At 37.5% G+C, this 15612-nt stretch overlaps 1 long non-coding RNA gene across 1 annotated transcript; it reads right to left on the bottom strand.

The window, feature by feature from the left end:
* Positions 1–12105: 12105 nt before the first annotated feature.
* On the bottom strand, positions 12106–14964 carry LOC135297892 (uncharacterized). Its single transcript, XR_010359819.1, has 3 exons — positions 14822–14964; positions 13583–13698; positions 12106–12251 (listed from the first exon to the last, which is right to left on the bottom strand). It is a non-coding gene; the product is annotated as an uncharacterized LOC135297892 (long non-coding RNA).
* Positions 14965–15612: the final 648 nt, after the last annotated feature.

Genomic DNA, 15612 nt, shown 5'->3' with positions numbered 1-15612 from the left:
ATCATTCACACATTATGTGCTCCAGGCTCCTAACCTACTTGGTGTTCCTTCTGAACTCATTCTAGAATGCCAAGGTCTTTCTTGTGCCAGGGAGACCAAAACTGAGCACAATTCTGCAGACACTTCCCAGGTATCAAAGAGAGGGGGAAAAAGACTTCCCAAAGTGATGAATGCACCCTTGCTGTTACAAACCCATAAGCAGTTGGTCTTCCCTGCTGCAAGGCCACTAATTTCTGACTCACCTTCAGCCTGTTGTTTATGAAACCCCCACATATTCTACTGCAAAAATCCCTGTACTGCTTGCTGTCTGTACATAATGGCATCACAGATGTATTTGAGAAGATTTTTTTTAGCTTAGTAGGCTTCTGTCAGTACAGATTTTCAAGGTTTGGTGGAAACATTGCCTTGGTCTGACAGTGCAGTCAGCTGCTTTACTTGCAAGTGCTTTTGCAGTTCATAGAATAGCACAGTATCATCAGCAGCAAAACCTGAAACCCATAGTCCTGAATCAGAATCTGGAAAAAATTTGGCAAAATTCAGTCGTGAAGTACCTTTAATTCTACTGTCCATTTAACAATTTTTTTTTTTCTTTGAAGTTCTTTTTTTAAGTATGAAGTTACAGTTCTATCATTAAATTACAAAATAAAATCCACTTATTCCATGATAACAACATGATGTTTAAAATCAAGGCATGAGATTCATCATCCAGAACATGAATGAATAGCATTCTTCTAAAAAAAAAAAAAAGGGGTGTTCATCATGAAATTTATAATGTTAATTTACAAACAACTAAAAAAGCAGAACCATTCTTATTTAGATCTCTCCTTTCACTATGCCATTCTTCCTCACTTACCACCTTCTCCCACATTAGGAAGAGATTATTTATCAGTCAAGAATGTGAAAGTTATTCTAAAGGAATACAAACCTCTGGGATAGAAAGATAACCTTTGTAATAGAAAGATAAACACTTTTCCTTTGGGACTAGTAGGACATGGTACTCTCTCTTTGCTAAAGGGGTGATGAGATCTCTGCATGCACAAAATTACACTCATTTCCTCAGAACTTCACCTCACCAGCCAAATGCTTCTTTTTGAGTGTTGTGCTTTGGAATAGTAGTCTACAGCTTTGGGTTCTCCCTAAAACAACCAGCATCATGAGCCAGAGGAAAAAGCCCACCCCTCCATCCCATCTCTGCATGGTGTGAGTTGGTATTTAATAACCCCAGGATTCTTTGTCCTGGCCAAAACCAGAAAAAATAAAAAATATATACTTATTGGAATGTTGCCCAGAGAAGCTGTGGTTGTTTTACTCCTGGAAGTGTTCAAGAACAGGTTAGATGGGGCTTTGAGCAATCTCGTCTAGTGAAATGTGTCCCTGCCCATGGCAGGGGAGCTGGAGCTGGATGATATTTAATGTCCCTTTCAACCTAAACTTTTCTTTTTTATTTCATTCTGTTTCTCAATTTCTATTTCATTCTTCCTCAAATTCCACTTCTTTAAAATAAAAAACTCTGTCCACAATATGAGCATGCTGTGCAAAAGTTTGTCTTGACATGAGTGGAAGCAGGAAACACTTTTGTGTTCTCATCATCTTTCAAGAAAATGAGTGTGGGACAACAGTAAAGAAGGAAAAAAATCACAACTAATTTGGCAGAACACTTCACTTCTTCCCTGAGAAGTGGGCCATACATCACCAGCTGGGGGTGTGACATTCAGCAGGTGGAATTCTCAATTTACAGGCAGAACAGCTTGATTTAAGTGTGTTGACTCTTGGCTCCAAAACACAAATGAGTTACTGCAGGGTAACATGTTACTACTGCATATTGGCAGCTTCACAGCAGCTTTCTGAGTGCCTGTGTACAGCTCACAGCAAATGTGAGAGCACTGAAGACATCTCAGATCTCCATGGTTCAGAACAATGCAGGGAGATGCTGTTTCTGGCTCTGTGGTTAGTTGGTACATTTAATTGGAAAGAAAATATGTAGTTGCTAATTCTTCCTCCTACCTACTTTTGAGGAGGCCACATATATTCCTGGATCTGAGAAATCAGTTTGTCTCCAAAACTAAAGTTTGCTTAGTCATAGACGTAGACATATTCTAAGGATATATCAAACAAAGACTCAGAAAAACGCACATATGTGCATTTCCCCAAATTCTGGAGTTCTCATTTCATTGATTTTAGGAAGGCAGTAGTACTGAAAGAGAATTTCATCAGCAGAATAGTCCATTTTATATCAATTCAGTGATAATAGATCACTTAGCTCAAGGTTTTAGTTGGCTACATTTGCTTTTCTTTTCTTTCTCTTTTGCTTGATATTCAGGAGCATTTACACCAAGAGAAATAGAACACTCAGGTCTATAAACAGAGGTAAGAAAAAAGCTCAAGGAGTTAGCATGGGCTTGTTGAGTATTCTTAAAGGATTAGTATTGTGTGAACAATTAATGGTTCACTACAGAACAGGACTGATCCAAGGTTACATTCTGACACCTTTGTTATTGGTTCTAGCAAATTATTGGATACTGAGGAAAGAATAGTAATTTGCAACAATTTACTTCTTATTGATGTTTTAAATTGTGTGTAACTCCTGCATAGAGAGCAATACACAAGGTAAGGAGGCACTAATTATTCCATTGCATTGTCTTTAACAAAAATACCCTTTCTTGTTGCAGAAAAAGATTGTTGTAGACAAAAAAGTCAAAAGTGGCTTTATTTTGACAGAAACTTTAGAGCATTAATATAACTATATGAATAGAAAAATTATAAGTATCAAATAAAGATGTTGATTCTTCATTATTTGACTATAAATATATGCTACCAGTCTGTACTGGCTTCATGTGTTATATTTTTGATAAATCTAGTTAATGAGCAGGCAGAATAGGCTACATTTTTCGCTTCCTTTCTGTGTGGGTGACCAGGCCCTGGAACAGATCATGAAGAGGTTGTGGAGTCTTCCTCACAATCCTCTGCCCCGTGCTCTGGGTTGACCCTGCTTGAGCAGAGAGGTTGGACCAGATGATCCACTGTGGTCCCTTCCAGCCTGACCCATTCTGAGGTTGTGTGAGATAAAGGTTTATGTGTTAGAAAGGCCAGGCCAAAACAGAAGGCTGTTTAGATGAACAGGTAACTCTGACCTGAAGTAAACACCTGTGGTGGTGTTGTACAGAAGCAAGAGCAGAGGAAGGTTGCCCAGAAGTACAGAGGTATTTCTCAGACATGCCTGGATGGAGTTAGAAGAGCTAAAGTTCAGCTGGAAATTAATCCAGATAGGGATTTCAGGAGCATGAAAAAGAGTTTCTACAATTATGTCTTCCACAAAATAAAACAAAGGAGATTATGAGTAGAGGGATCCCGGCTGCTCAGTGGAGCAAAGGACATAATGATTGGTCAAGGCCTTGGATGAAGCCAAAACACTGAGAGTCTTGCTCCAGCTATTACCAGTAAGATCCATCTTTTGTTCTCACAGACCCAAAATCTCCAGACAGAAATATAAGCATATGCAGTATATAACTTTTGAACAGTGAGGTAAATCCCTTCAAGGAATGCAAAACCAACTGGGCGTGAACGTGCCAGCTGGGCAGTTTACACACAATGCTTTGAATATTGTGCAATCCACCAGATTTATAGCACGACTGTGAAGGAATTGCAATCAACACAGACCTGATAAGGTCAGTGCTTCAGGAAAACATTTGTTGCATATGGCTATGCAAAATAAATTTGTTCGGCACATTGAAATATTAAACAAACTTTGGCAAACTTAGCTGACTATCTTTCAGGAGAAGGATGGGGTAATTTGCCCAAACAGAGACATTTGAGATACCTTAAGTTGTCCTATATATCTACCCTGTAATGGCAGATATGACACATCACTGTAGATAAACCTACGTCCTTCTAAAGGTCAAACAGAGTACTTGAGGGACTCTAAAATTAGCCTAGGTGTCATTTAAGAAGTTTACCTAAATGAATCCCATTCTTTTTTATTTAGCTTTTAAGCCAAAAGACATGGACGGGCTCAGCTTTGTGTGCTTTACATTCCCATTGCAAGAATATTACAAAACTTTTTTTCTGCTTTCCTTAAACTGTAATTGAAGAATCACATTAGAAATATTTCTGTCAATAAGGACTACTAAGATAAAAATAAAATATGCTTAGCAAAAAACTCCAGTCCTCAGGGTCTTTCTTAACAAGTCAACAAGCTGTCATTTTTGAAAGAATTCAGTACGCATTTTTCTATGCGCTTCTTCAAGCATAGCTGTTTTCTTTAGGAATAGTTGCCATCTTGCCTACTTTCCAAGTCCAAAAGTATCCAGCTGATCTAGATGTTAGACCTTTGAGATCTTATATGACTGCTTCCAGGTTGTAACACACAAGCACTCTGAGCTACACATGAAAAGCTAGGCTCTGTATTAGGCGAATGCTCTTGTGCTATATTTGAGAATGAGATGTCTGTGGAGGATTTACAGGTGCTTTTTTGATGCTGAATTTTTAAACAATCGTTTCCAGGACTTTAAAAAAAATGTGTTTCAGCACCTGGATGTGAGATATCTTTTGAAACTAAGGAAGAATCTTGCTACCTGCTAGACTTAAGAATCTAGGGACATCATTAATAGAAAATCTGTTTTCTTGTTCATCTGTGCACCAACTTCAGTAATTTCATCAAAAGAAGCTGTGGCTTTTTATGAGCACTTATTTCCCAAGTCTGCAAGATATTTCTGATCTTTGGTCCCTGCTTTAAGAGGATATCTACAACTCTATATCATTCCACTCCTTTCTGAAGGGTTACTTGCTTTCTGGTATCAAAGATTTGGTGGTAATGAAACTCAGGAAAAATCAGATCATGCCAGTTTAAAATTTCTTGTCCTTTATTAAAGTAGCCAGTGAAAGAATGATCAGCTCCAGCTATATTGGAAATAAACTCAGTCAAGTCTATTTGAAAAGAGCTGATATTAAAACTTGTCTCAATGTTCAAGCTTTTCATGCTCAAAGGGTTAGTGGCATAAAAAGCTGTGGTTTGTGTCTTGCTCTCAAGGAAATTGTAGACAAAGCAGCTACCTTGTTTTTTTTTGTGTCCTACCCCTATATTATTTCACTATAATGCAGAATTAAAGTTATTCCTTTACTGGCAGTGTCTTTGAATTTCTTATCCAGCATAATATTGTCCAAATGAACCTTATCTTTTCCCACACCCCTCGGGTAGATACTCACACTGATATTAAAATATTATTACTTTTTCAGACACAGTTTACCTGGATGATACACACAAGATTACATTGCTGTCTGAGATCTTAAAAACATAAACATTGTTAAGCTAAAGAGAATGTTAAAGAAAACAATCTGAAAGCCACAATGCAGATTGTTCCAATACAAAGCATGTTTTAAGGCAGATTCATTTTTACATGGGTCAGGGAAAACGACAGTAAGTGATTAGTGAAAATACAGAAGCACCTCTATAATATGGCTTTCAATTGTAACACATAGAAAGTATCTATTTTTATTATCACAACTATTTACTTAAGTCAGAGCAGAAAATACTTTTGATGTTGAAGAGAACTGTAAGCAGATTCCTGATGGTAAGAAATGTACACATCACTGCTCCTCCACATCTAGAAAACACCACCACCAAGACTACCAACAAGAATTCAGAGAGTCACAGCAGTATTTGATATGCAAAATCCTTCTTGGTCTTGGTTTGAAAGGTCCACAACTGTAAATACAGAAATATTTTTTGCCCAGGACCATCTAACTCACTTTATGATGAATATTTTGCAATGAAACTTTAAAAATGTTGTATTGGCAATGTATAGACTGGAGAGTTTCTTTTCAGATGGACTGTAGGAGTTAGATATTTGATTCACATTTTAAAATAAGCAACAAGGTCTCCTGTGAAAATGCCACTGTTAAAGAAAAATAATGAAATATGTGTCAACACAGACACATGTCAAAGTACAGCCAAGGGGATCTGTGCATGTTCATAATACTAAGCACATATTTAAGCACTTTTCTGAAATATGACCTCATCTTTTCATGATTTGCTCACTGCCACAATCTTAAGTTTAAGAAAAATTGGTAGTATCTGAGTTATTCTTACAAAAAAAATGAAACTCACAGAGCTAACATCTAACTCTGGGTGATTCATTGGTTAGAAATGAATTACACACGAGCTGTAAACAATGGAAAGTAATTCTGTAACATTGATATTGCTTTGGAACACAGTATTGAAAGCTGAAAAAAACCAACCCAGATCACAAAACTTTTATATTAGCTGAACACGTTTAGTGAAACCTCTTGTCTCAGACAAAAGGATTCAGTCACTAAGGTTCAGTCACTAAGAAAATATAAGACTTGATAAACAAATAACACAGAACAATGGCTGAAGGAGACGATAAAATTACCTTTTTTTCTTTTTAAAAAAATACAAAATCCTAAGCTCACCATTCTTTCTATAAGGTAATAATTAACAAAAAAATACTAGAAATATGCTTACTATGCACATTGGAAAAGTGTTGTTGTAACATTATGTAGTTATTTATTCATTTAGGTGTACAAACAAAAGTATATTAAGCAAAAATAATTCCAAAGCTGCAAATTTGTTACAGGGTTATGGGATTTAGTTGTGATTTTTTTTTTTCTTTTTCTTTTAGGTCCATCCTATTCATCTCACTCGTATCTGTATCTCAAGGTACGAAACAGAAATATTTATCTCCCTTCGTAAATAACTTGAGCATGAATAGATTAAAAATTCTTATTATTAGGCAAAGAATATTCATTATATTTATCCATTTTTGTGTTAAGGAATTTCTTCTTAGCAGAGCCGAAAGATTGAACCTTTGGATTCAACATGCTGCCTAACATTACATCCCATGAATTCAGGTATCTGTGCTTCTCAAGACCCAGTCCCCCTCAGAAAAAATTCTGTAGTCAACAGATTGAAAGGCACCTTAAAGGTCACCTTGTTCCAACCCCCCCTGCCATGGGCAGGGATGCCTCCCTGTAAACCAGGTTACTCAAAGCCCCATCCAACCTGGCCTCAAACATTTCCAGGGATAAGGCATCATAACTTCCCTAGATATTCTTGATAGAATATGTATAGCAAACAAAACAAGTTTTATGAGACTTTGACAGATTTAACTCATGTGACTAGCACTTTCACATGGCAGATGCTAAAATCTGCAATTTTCATATTGGCAGTCCTACAGTTCTTCTGCAGCAGGTTTACCATCTCATATGTATTCTGCCCATACACATATATAGCTACATTTTTTTCCCCTTGAGCCACTAAAAGCTTTCTAGTCACTATCTAGAAATATTAGGTTTGCCAATCTTTATTTTTCTTAATCCCCTAGTGCGGTGTGATCTAGTCATCTGCTTTTTGTTTGAGCTTCCTCAAGATTTATTCAAACCAAATCTCTTGTGTGAATTACCTGCAGAAGTTTGATAAGCAAGATGCATCTTTTTCACTGGTGCGGAGAAGTTTGAAAGTATATTCATGACATAAAGCATTACTCATTGGTTAACAATATAAGAATTAGAAAAGTCATTAATATAGTTAATGATCCTTAATTACATAATGGAATGCCTGTTACATGATTCTTTAGTGTCTCAGCATTTCCATGCATTATTGATAGCCAATTAAGTACAGATGAAAGAACTGGAAGAACTATTTGCAGCAAACAATTTATTTGATAAATTTAGCCTCCCTTTCTGTTTTTGAATTACCTTTAAGAAGGCTTTGATTTTTAAAAATGCCATTGTTGGTCCAAGAAAATCTTTTAAGCAAGGGTCTTCTAGCCTGTGCTTTGGTTGCAAAATATTTTATGTGCTATTGCTTTCTAGGTATGAGTCATTCTTATTTCTCCAAAGCACTATTTATCTCTTAACTCTGGTGTCATATGCTATTCCTTCACTAGATGAATACTAAACTCAGACTCTTCTGTTTTCTTCCTCTTCCTTCAAGCATGGTCTCATTGAGTTCAACAGAACCATTTTTCACTGGGACTGAATTTTCTTTTAAGAATAGTCAGATCTTTTATAATGGGAGATAACAGGTTCTTCCTTTCCTTTTCAAGCAGATATGGCTGCTATTCTTTCTGACTCCTATGCTGAGTGGAAGAGTCTTCTTTCAGTAGGCAGATACAGACACTGAAGATGTGATCAGTGGTCATTTTTAATATCTTCAAGGATGAAGATTCCACAGCATATCTGAGAAACCATTTGCATGCTCAACCACCTGCACAATAAAAAAAAAAAGAAAAAAAAATAAATATTTTTTATTATGTTTAAACAAAATTCTCTGTTTCATTTTGTTCTCTATTGTCTCTTGTCTTTTATTTAGGCACCACTAAAAAAAGTCTGGCTCCACCTTCTTTACTCTGCTTATCAGATATTTACACACATTAATAAGATCATTGATAAGACCCCTTGGATTTCTCTGTTCTAGGTTTACAGTCACATGCCTCTCAGCTCTCCTTGCACATTAGGTGTTGCAGTCCCTTAATCATTTTCATGGTTCTGCTCTCCATTTGTTCCAAGAGGTCCATCAGGGAGTACAAGATGCTGCCTCCCCCGTGTTCAGTACGGAAGAAGAATCACCTCCTCGAACATGCTGGTGATGCTCTCCTAGCACAGACCATTACACTGCTGGCCACACTGGCCACAGGAGCACACTGCTGGCTCTGAGTGACCTTCTGAACTCCCAGGACCCTGTGGTCTTTCCTGAAAAGACATCTTCTTATAAAGATACTTTTCCAGTCTTTCTTGGTGTATACAAATATTTATCCACGGACACCTCTGTATTCAGCATGGGTGCAGCCACACATTGAATCCTGTGTCTAGTTCTGGGCCCCTCATTACAAGAAAGACATTGAGGTGCTGGAGGGTGTTCAGAGGAGGACAACAGAGCTGGTGGAGGATCTGGAGACCAAGTCATATGTGGACCAGCTGAGGGAGCTGGGGCTGCTTGGCCTGGAAGAAAGGAGGCTCCGAGGTGGCTTTAGCACTCCCTACAACTCCCTAAAAGGAGCTTGTAGCTAGGTGAGGGTTGGTCTCTCCTCCCTGTCAACTAGTGACAGGACGACAGGACATGGTCACAAGCTGCTTTAGGGGAGGTTCAGGTTGGACATGAGGAGGAAATTTTTCACAGAAAATGTTATTAAACATTGGAATGGGATGCGCGGGAAGATGATGGAGTCAGCATCCCCAGAGGAGATCCAGAAATAACTGGATATTGCACTTAGTGCCAGGGTCTAGTTGACAAGTTGGTGATGAGTCAAGGGCTGGACTTGATGATCTTGGAGGTCTTTTCCAACCTAGATGACTCTGTGATTCTGAGGTGCAGGACTTGCCATTTCCCCTTTATCAGATCAAAGAAATTCCTGACAGCATTAAGGAATTACACTAAAAGGATTCATAGACACTCAACTGGGGTCCTTTATCAATAGCTACATTCCAAATTCTACTTCTCTGTCTGAGAGTAGCTGCAGCTTGCCTGGTTCATTCACGTTGTGTGGGTGGTCCCAACATGTTTGCATAGGCTGGCTTTGCAGGGAAGGCTCTTAAACAGTCTGGATGTTAGGTCCTTGTTACTGTTATCTTAAAACAACTCTTTATGACTGTTTTTTTAAGGCTAAAATATGTCTCACTCTGAATTCTAGTAGATGAAAACATCTGTTTCAAAAGAAAATGTGAAAATAAGTGAGTCTAAAAAAAGCAGCATATTTTCAGTCTAAAGTTATACACAGTAGTTCCAATGTTTTTTTAAGTGTAGCAAATTAATGAATGAGTTAAAATGAGAATTTTTTATTTTTCTCTAAGATTTCCGCAGAACTACTCAATATGTATTCTATAAAATCATAAAAGTTTGTGTAATTTCTATGAATAATATCTAAAAGATATCCATGCCATCACATATGAAGAAGGATGAAACAGAGAATTAAAGAACAGACCTTACGTCTATGAATTAAAATTTGTCCTTCATAGATTTTCAAGAGCAGATCTGCTACTAAATAAGTTCTGTAATATCTAACAAGTGTTTCAGAATGTAGTCTCTCACATCACTCTCTCCATGAAGGTGAATGATTGCAGCAGGCATTAAAAAGTATTATTAATCAGATGTCTATATCACAGCAACTCTAGCTACTTTCTCCTCTCCCTCTGCATCTTGAATAAACCCATTACTGCTGCTTGAAATTTCAAGTGACAGCTAATTTAAGTGCAGCTTCACATTAAGGGTTCCGAAAATTACAAACTACTGTTTAGATTTATTTGCTAAGTCATGTAGCAGAACATTCTACAAGACTGTCTGTAAAACTAGACTGAAAGAGAGAACACAGCTATAACCAGGTGATTTTAATTTATTGTCCATCTTGTTTTGTTTTGTTCACTTCAGGGAATGAACATAGTTCTTATATTGTATCAGAGCAATGGACAACTCTACTGAAAAATTCTTAAAATGTTAAAATGTTGGTGTGCTTTAATATACACGTTGCCTTGTAAAGACAAGGGAAATGTAATGCTTTTGTCTCTCACAGGCCCAGATAAAAGAGGAATAAACACTCCAGCATAGCCAAACCCTAATCATTTAATAAATCATATCTCACCTTACCCTGCAATGGTTTAAACTATAACAGAAAAGAACAAACGTGTCTTAGGCTCTGCAGCAACCATTCAGCACAGGCATTCACACCTACTGCAAATAAGCTGTAATCAAAAATCCATTGAAGCCTTTGTAGCCATTCTGTGAGCTGATGAGGTCATGAGAATTTGGTGAAACTACTGCTTTATTCCCTTCCAGGAGGGAGCATGTTGCTCTTTATAAACAAAGAGTGGGAAATAGAACCACAACAGGGAGAGTAAGGTCCTGAGCAAACTGTGATGTATATAACGCCAGCATCACTTGATTTACCTGGCATCTCCTATTCAGTGCACATGTTGTTGATTGACAAAGACTCAACATGTTGATTCATGCTATTAAATTGTTAAGTCAATGCCTAAAAAGGTTATTGCCATCCTTAGTGTGATTGTTGATGAGGTTCCTGACTTTGCATACATTACCAAGGTCTGGCTGGATGACTTCGTAAAACTATTATTTGTCCAGATGTCTTCTTTTGAATCTTAGATCATAAAAATTTGAGAAATGGGTAAAGCAGTGGTACTGCAAGGCTTTTAATAGAGCAGACAAAGCAAGACCAGAAGGTGGAATTCAGCAAAGCTCAGACTAGTGGTGAGATGTGTTATTTTAATGATTAAGAAAATTTATCCTAGAGGCACACTGCAGAGTAATAACTAGCAGATTAACTCAACATACCACTGTCAGTCCCAACAAAAAACATTTGCAAAGCTGCCTGGTTTGTGTTGCAATGTAGACAATGTGCTGTCTACATTACAGCACAAATTAAAACACTTCAACCAAAAGCAAAACATGTTCCCCTCATATTACCTTACAGGAGTCTAAAAGCAATTAATAATATATAAGGCTTTCATTTAGCTATACACTTTTTTTTCCCTCTGTGAAATAACTGATTGGATCTGATGCAATAATTGCACCCTATACCTTCAAATTCAGGTGAGTGAATGTAAAGAATCTAAGTACTCAATTTGACCTGGGAATGAATCATTTCAGAAACTGTTAATGTGATTCCAGTTTTATTTAAGGCACTGACCAAGGATATAGTATAAATTTTTCTGATATAATGATGGTTTATGGAAAGATATCAGTTACTACTAAACAAGCTACCTCAGGTGTCAGGAGATACATACTCATGTTAGGTCAAAGTCCCATCTGGGGTACATTACACTGCCTCACCACAGGTGCTTGATTGGTAGTTCTGGACCCTGGTGATATTAATTTGCATAAATCCTACTTAATTTGCTTAAAATTTCCTTGAGGTACAGGTGTATGTAGAGTTAAGTGCTTCGATTAACAAGAGTACATTTAAACAGTACTTATATCTTGTTGCTAATTCCCATGACATCAATTCATTAAAACATAAAAAATTAACTTTTGTACTTAGTACACAATATCAGATAGCATGTATGAGTGTGCACTGCACATGCAGGTATCATAGGGCATGTTCACAATGGTTAGCATGACATGATGTGCTTCACCTGCTCAGCATGTTCACTGATGGCACAAAGCTGGGAGGAGTGGCCCAGAGCCCAGAGAGCTGTGCAGCCCTTCAGAAAGACTTTGGAGGTTGGAGGGATGTGCAGAGAAGAATCATCTGAAGTTCAGCAAGGGCAAATGCAGGGTCCTGCACCTGGAAAAGAATAACCCAAAATGCACTAGCACAGGCTGGGGCTCAACCTGCTGGAAAACAGCTCTGTGGAGAAGAATATGGGTGTCCTGGTAGAGAACAAGCTGTCCATGACCCAGCCAGGGTCAGGAAGGCCAAAGGTATCCTGGTGTGCATTGGGAAGAGCATTGCCAGCAGGTTCAGAGAGCTGCCTGGTGGGGCAGGAGTCCTGTGTTCAGTTCTGGGCTCCTTGGCACAGGAGAGATATTGGAGTTCCTGGAGCAGGTCCAGTGGAGGGCAATGAAAATGATGAAAAGTCTGGAACTTTCCCTCACAAGGAAAGGTGGAGAGAGTTGGGTCTGTGCACTCAAGAAGAGATGGCTTGGAGGCACCTCAGCATAATGTGGAAGTCTCTGAAGGGAGGGTGCCCAGAGGATTGATCCAGGCTCATCTTGGTTGTCCCTAGCAATAGAAAAAGAAGCAATGGGCAAAACCTGATGCACACAGGAAGTTTCACCTGAATATGAGGAATAACTTTATTGTGTGCATGACTGCACACTCAAACAGATTGCCCAGGGACAGTGTGGAGGTTCCCTCAATGGAGATATTCAAGAACTGTCTGGTCACAATCCTGTGCAATATGCTCTAGGATGATGTCATGATTACAGACAAAAAGGGTGGAGCTTCTTGCACTTTTTGATTCTGTTCCACTCATGTCATGAAAGGAGTGTATTTTCAGCAGGAGGAAGCTGGGGCTGGAAGCAGAAGGATCACAAGCTCTGTTAACCATGCCCATTCTGTAATTCTGTAATTCTAAAAAGACACATTTGGTCAACTGGAAGAAAACTCAATATCAAAAAGCTGAGTATTATTTATTGCTGAGTGTTCTTACAGTTGCTTTGTATAAGTTTGGTGGATTTTTTTCTCTTTTTCCATCCTGTCTAGCTTGGCTTTTCTCTTGTTTTTTAAAAAAGTTCAAAGAGAAAGCCTCAAAAGCACTTTCCATGAAGCAGTGCTCTCTTGTACTTATCTTTTGCTCTAAGTCACTTTTGGGCTTTTGCTGTCTATTTTACTGTAACACTAGGTTTAACTGTGCTCAAAATAGTGTTATAGCTTGTGAGTTGCAAGGTCAGTCTCAAGTCAGCTCAAACTTACCAAGATTTGCTTACTATGAAATGGAAAGAGAATTTCAAAATCATGCAAGTAATGTTTTAGCCTTTCCAGAGTGGTGGACAATTCTTTTTTCCTGCTGTATTTAATACCCACAGAAGAAAAATTAGTCCTATGGACTAGACAATCTGTTCCAAAACTGTCAAAATGTCTGTGTTCCTGAAAATATTCAGCTTTCTTGTTACCTGAAATGTTTTGGCCAACTGGAATTTTTCAGTTAAATCCTTCAAGCAACTGCCTAGAGACACCACTCAGAGACTCCTGAGAATTCAGTTCCATTGCTTGTGTTTACAGGGAACAGCTGAGGAAAAAAAAAAAAAAATGCACTCAGATAAACAGAGAACAGCAGAAAAAAAAATCCATAAATTACATTACCAAATATATTTTTCTCTTCTTAAGTAGCAAATTCTACCCATTTGTTTCAAAATACATGCTTGGTGAATTGCTGGCCATTTCATGCTGAAAATAGCATTTAACACACAGAACTGGAGTGTTCACTTTCACCCAAAATCATGTAAGTCAATGTGAGGAGTATAACAGGATGCAAAATATTTTGGTTTGGGTATTTTAAAGGTGTATACAGAAAGATACTTTAAAAAAAAATTTATAAGATAATTTGGTGAAATATTTTGGATTTCATATGAATGGCTGAAAAAAGTTCTATTCCACACACAGTACAAACTATTTTAACACCACTGTGTTTTTTTTCATGGGAGATGACCTACTGATGTATCTATTCTTATTTTCTACCAGAGGTGTTTAGACTTCCTTGTAAGGTATCCCACCCATTATGACCTTTGCCCCCCCCCAGAATTTCTTCTAGGTCTCCCCATCCTGTTGGTGGAAGCATGCAATGTAGGATATTGAAATCCAGAACTACTGCCAGGAGATACCTTCTATGAAAAAGAAGCACCAGCATATGAAATGGTGTTTTTTATAGAAATCAGACTTGACCATTTTATGTAAATTCACCTTTCAATTAAAAAAAAACCCCACAAAATACAGACATGAATCAGTAAGACCCTTTCTCATCAGAATTTTGTTTGACATAGTCACAACATTTCTGTTATTTTCTACAGCTTCTGTGATAGTAATATGTATTCATATGCCACAGGGCATACACAGATGATAGTAATAATCAGTAACAATAATCATGTTTCTGATTTCATCCAGTTTCATACTTTTCAAAGCCTACTGTTATCAGCAGCTGAAATTCTGCAGCTGAGGGTTTAGAATTACCCCGCAGAGATTAAATCTCACTATAAGTGGCCTTTGTATATGCATGAGTGTTACATTAAAAAGAAAATGTTATCATTCGTTTTGAAAGCAGATCATTTAAAATAGTCAAATTAAGAATGAACTAATGAAAGAGAGATTAGTAGTGAATATTATCAATATTCATAATAAATAAATTTCTGTGTTACCAATATACTCTCAAAATATTTCTGACATTCTCTTATCTTTGGCAGATGAAACTTCATGTCTCACAACCTGGAATTTTCATTTCCCAAGGAGCTTTAATGTTTGTATGAAAGGTTCTGTCCTGACAGCAACCTTCAGGCACTTTACTGACGTTATCTCTGAGTTACAAAACTTTGAGGAAAACCAGAATTATTTCCCTCACATGCATCAGCTGTGAAAAAAACCCAATAAACTAGGATTACCTAACATATTATGTTCTTCCTACAACCCAAAGGTGTATATATATATGTATTTATATGTGGAAATTAAAACAGAGCTATTTTAAAACATTCTTCCAGATGTTAAATATATTTGATGTTGCTGAATTCAAAGCTTTCTGGTTGCTTTAGCCTAGGCTCTGTGGTACAGCATTGTACTAGCAGCACATTTGTAGGAAAAAAATATGCTGGAGAAAACTTCACAAGAAGACTTTAAGAGACTCAGTTGACACCTAGGGAGCTATCACATCTCTAGTGAGATGGTTCTAACTGTAAAAAACAAGAAGTCACAAACTTCCCACTTTTCAGCTGAGATCCAGACCTCGGGATACTCTACTGTCACAGTATTTTGTCTTTGTTCTTTTTTCCTGCTTGTTTTGGGTTTCCTTTCCTCTGTCAGTTCTCCTAAGTGCTTGTCAATTCACAGCCTTATTTTTTCTCTACACTTCACAGTGATTTTGTTATTTTCAATTCCACTACACCTATAGCATATCTTAATCCTTTCTCTGATCTATATATACATAAAACAGATCAGA

Source organism: Passer domesticus, chromosome 3, assembly GCF_036417665.1.
Source record: "Passer domesticus isolate bPasDom1 chromosome 3, bPasDom1.hap1, whole genome shotgun sequence".
Lineage (NCBI taxonomy): Eukaryota > Metazoa > Chordata > Aves > Passeriformes > Passeridae > Passer > Passer domesticus.
The sequence above is the reverse complement of the archived record's forward strand: the minus strand, read 5'-3'. Positions and strand labels throughout refer to the sequence as shown.